The 4,265-nt window shown below is 40.9% G+C and overlaps 2 protein-coding genes across 2 annotated transcripts in view; both read left to right on the forward strand.

The window, feature by feature from the left end:
- LOC116693454 (transmembrane protein 231-like) overlaps nucleotides 1-4,265 on the forward strand; it is a 16,647-nt gene that overhangs the window by 6,704 nt on the left and 5,678 nt on the right. The window lies entirely within an intron of this gene.
- Nucleotides 3,031-4,265, forward strand: part of LOC116693437 (carbohydrate sulfotransferase 6-like) — a 14,473-nt gene continuing 13,238 nt past the window's right edge. Inside the window, exon 1 of the mRNA XM_032522428.1 lies at nucleotides 3,031-3,207. The gene's annotated coding sequence lies outside the window, so the exon portion shown is untranslated. The remainder of the gene's footprint in view (nucleotides 3,208-4,265) is intronic.

The following is a 4,265-nucleotide window of genomic DNA, read 5'->3' on the forward strand; positions in this document are numbered from 1 at the left end:
CTGTTCGACGGCTGATAATCGGGACGGTGTGTCAGAGCCTTAATGATAACCACTATTTGGCAAGGCCACTAGCTGTCATGGATCACACAGACGTGGGATAGATAAAACAGTGAAAAATAAATGGAGATGCTATTTGTCACTGTGACAGTACTGTGTACAGTAAAGGGACTGTGTGTGTGGTTGGACCAGTACCACTGTATTAGCTCATTTAATCCACTCTGTCTGCCAGTTTGGGCTGAACCAGACTGTTTAGTAAGAGTCCCACCCTGTTTGCTCAACTCCAGTACTTAAAGTTCTCTGCCCTTAAAGTGTTTACAGTTTAGTCATTTTGCAGTCCCCCTCATGTAGATTAATACAATCTAAGGGCCACTACAGATAGAGGTTGTGCAAATGGATTTTTAAAATGAGAAGTAATATCTGGCATTAAAGTTTTGTTCAGGCTTCACTGCATTTTTTTAACCATTTAATTAGCTAATATAGAGTATATGTCAGTGAGATTGTGTTAACATCTAATGTGGAAGTGTAATGTGATTGATGTGGTAAATCCATACAAGACGAGGAGTCTACAGCCATGCTAACGGCTCTGTGAGGCTGCACAGTGCTGCTTTCAGCAAAACGCTAACATCAGCTAGCAAACATACAGTATTCACACTTACAAACCGGTCCCTGTTTTCAAAATATTGGTTAAGCAATCAAAAAATATATATTAAAGAATATATTAAATATCTTTAAGTCTGAACCGACTAACCGACATTGCCATCAACATTACTAATACCCAAACTGGGGGTCATGTCTTATAAAAGCATATTGGTTGTTTTTGGTCTTGGTCGACTAGTCATTTTTTAAAATCTTCTTTCGTGAGAGACTTATTTTAAGTAAATGCAAGATGAAATAAATTGGTGCTTTTGCATGATTCTGTGTGGAGAAACTCAGTTTTATAGATCAGTAATGCTTTGTCCACAAGTATAATGAGTTTTAGTTGACAAATAATGTCTTTAATCCAGTTTAGCCATTTAAAATAAGGAAAAAAAACAGCCTTGTAACCAGTTTGTTAGAGTCAAACACACAAACACTGTTACAGAGCCTGGGAAAGACTATTGTTTGAATGAGAAAGCACTGTATTCATTATACACGGGTGCTTAGGCTGTTTCAAACTGATTCCACATCAGTGGCCTGGGGGCAAAGTCACCTCTCTCTATCCCCTCCCCTCCTCTCTTAATCCAGCAGGCATTTACTGCTTATGGAAGAGCTATGACTGTGGCTGCAGAGAGCAGGAGGACAGGATATGAGCCTGGTTTATAAAGGAACCAGGTGCATCCTTTTTCAGCATTATTATTTTTCTCTGGATGATTCTCATGATCAATATCTCTCCCTTCCACTTCATTTACCAAGGCGCCAGAGAGCCATTCTTACAACTGCCTGCGTGGCAATCTGTTTCACCCCAGCCTTACTGGTACGTGTCCATATACACGTTGTTTTCATGGATGGGATCGCTCCGCTTCCCAGCATTCCCACACTTTTCAATTCAATTCCATTTTATTTAAAGTATCAAATCATAACAACAATTATCTCAAGACCGGTCTATAATTTACAGGTAGAGCAGGTCTAGACCTCTCTATAACTTACAGATAGAGCAGGTCTAGACCGCTCTATAACTTACAGATAGAACAGGTCTAGACCTCTCTATAACTTACAGATAGAGCAGGTCTAGACCGCTCTATAATTTACAGATAGAGCAGGTCTAGACCTCTCTATAATTTACAGATAGAGCAGGTCTAGACCGCTCTATAACTTACAGATAGAGCAGGTCTAGACCTCTCTATAATTTACAGATAGAGCAGGTCTAGACCTCTCTATAATTTACAGATAGATCAGTGCACTGCAGGCCATAGTAAGGCAGGTAGATGGCTCTACAGTTACAAATTCTGACAGGTCACAGATTTCATTTTAACACCGGAAAGCCAGGTAAAAGGCAGCAGGAGATGTATTTATATAGGCCTAATTGTCTTTTATGTTATTTTAGAAGCTATTTGTTATAGTTATGACTGGTACTGGGGCAGAACCATCACAGGAAAGAAGGAAATTAAACAAGGAACAACTAAAAGCAACAACAGTTGTAACATGCGCTTGTCAATTTAACAGCACCTATATGTATGACATTGTTTTATGGTACAGGAACCTCTCAGTTAGACATGGGAACAAACTGACCCAGTTGGTTAACCAGGCAAGCAAGATCATTAGAGCTCCATAACTAAAAAAGCAACCCAGGTAGTGACCCGGGGTTAAAAGTTAACCCCATCTACCAGCCAAATGCTGGTAAAAGATGCAAATGGGAAACATTAATTTGCGACAGTGTTGGATTACAAGTACATTTACTTCTATATTGTACTCAAGTCCAAATGTTGAGGTACCTGTACTTTACCTGAGTCTTTTCTTTTCATGCCACTTTCTTCTTCTACTCTTCTACATTTCAGAGAGGAATATTCTACTTTTTACTCCACTACATTCATCTGACAGCTTTAATTACTAGTTACTTTATTTACTAGTTACTTTACACTTTAAGAGTTCTGCACACAAAACACATGTAGTGTATAAAATATGATGCTTTATTATAAAGTATACAGGCCTACCCAACAATTTAACGGTTTACAAATCCAGATTAGATTATTAAATAAGGATTGGGCGATTAAACACTCAGTTGATTGACAGAACTGTTTACCAGTTTCTAAAATGTGAGTACTTTTAATACTTTATGTACACTTTCCTGATGATGCTTACCTAGGCTACTTTTACTTAAGTAGCCTAACATTTTACTTGTAACAGAGTTTTTTTCTACTGTGTTGCCATCTGGCAGGAGGCTCAAGGTCCCACTAGCCAGAGAAATGGCTCCTTCGTGCTCTTTGCTGTGGCTCTGTGAAACACAGACATAATAAAGTGAGGTCCTGCTGCTGAGTAACGTTACTGGCTCTGGTCCCGCCCGCCCCACTACTCCCATCCACCCTCCTTTATCTCCGGGCACCAGCCTCGGCCCCGCCCACTCACTGCCACTCAGCCCAGGAACAGAGCCACTGCCTCTGGCCACGTCTCAGAACAGCGCTCGGTACACAACCGACGGTCGGTCAGTGGAAGTGGCCGAGCAGCAGCAGCAGCAGCAGCAGCCGGCGAGGGGGGAGGACCGCAGGGTGTTGGGTCAGAGAGGCTCTGAAGGTGAGTAAAATAATACAATAAATGAAGTAACTCCTCCTCGGACAGGACCGTTGTTTTGTGCTCACCTTGGTGATTTGTAGAAGTTAGCCCACTAGTTTCCATGGGACCACCGGGAAGGAGCTCGCGGACGCACTTTACAAAAACCATACGAACCATCAGCAACATAATAGCAGTCGCACTTTTCGTCCACAACATTAAGACAAGTGCTGAAAATAACGGTTTTTTGGTAAGTAAATGCACTCATAAACTAACTATAATTTAAGCACATTGTGAGTCTATGAGCTACACGGGGGCTCCGTAACACCCCCATTATCTCATTAGTAGCCTGGGGTCCGTGGCCTACAGCTTGCTCCGGGTCCAGGCGGTTCTACCCGGGGACACACGGTGATAATCTCAATTTTGTGATGTCTTTTAAAAGAACTGGGATCATTCCAATAATAGCCTACAAATGAAAAATCCACGTTACAGCTCTGTCTGAGTCCAACCGTGAGGACTCCTGGGGTGTCCCCGTTTGAGGCTCAGTGACTTCACTTGTTTGACCCAGGACAACAAATTTTAAAAACTAAATAAAGTATGCTTTTAAAAAGAAAAAGAAAGGATGACAGCCATGAACATCCAAAGTGAATGTGGAACACGGTCGTTCCATGTGTGTGTGTGGGGAATAGTCAGATTGGGCAAATTCAAGTTAATGAATCACAGTATTTATGGGATTATTTTTCTGATCTTGAATATCGCAACATAAGACAAAACTCATGTAATAAAACAAAGAGTTAGAAGAGTGATTTATGCCTACAGCTGCTGACTCAGTAGAGATGATTAGAAAAGTCCATCTACAGGAGAATTAAGGCCTATTTGAAAGCAATGCAGAATGCCTGAGAGCCTTACTGCATTATATTCCTTTATATTTTTACTCATGGATTGTCATTTTTCTCTTTATATAAAGATATTTCCAGCATAAATTGATTCAGAAAAAGGTAGACATAGCTGCATACAAATTCACCAAAAAGTGTTTATTACATTTTGGGGGAGGTCACCCACACCCCCCCCCCCCATCATAT

Source organism: Etheostoma spectabile, chromosome 8, assembly GCF_008692095.1.
Source record: "Etheostoma spectabile isolate EspeVRDwgs_2016 chromosome 8, UIUC_Espe_1.0, whole genome shotgun sequence".
Classification (NCBI taxonomy): Eukaryota; Metazoa; Chordata; class Actinopteri; order Perciformes; family Percidae; genus Etheostoma; species Etheostoma spectabile.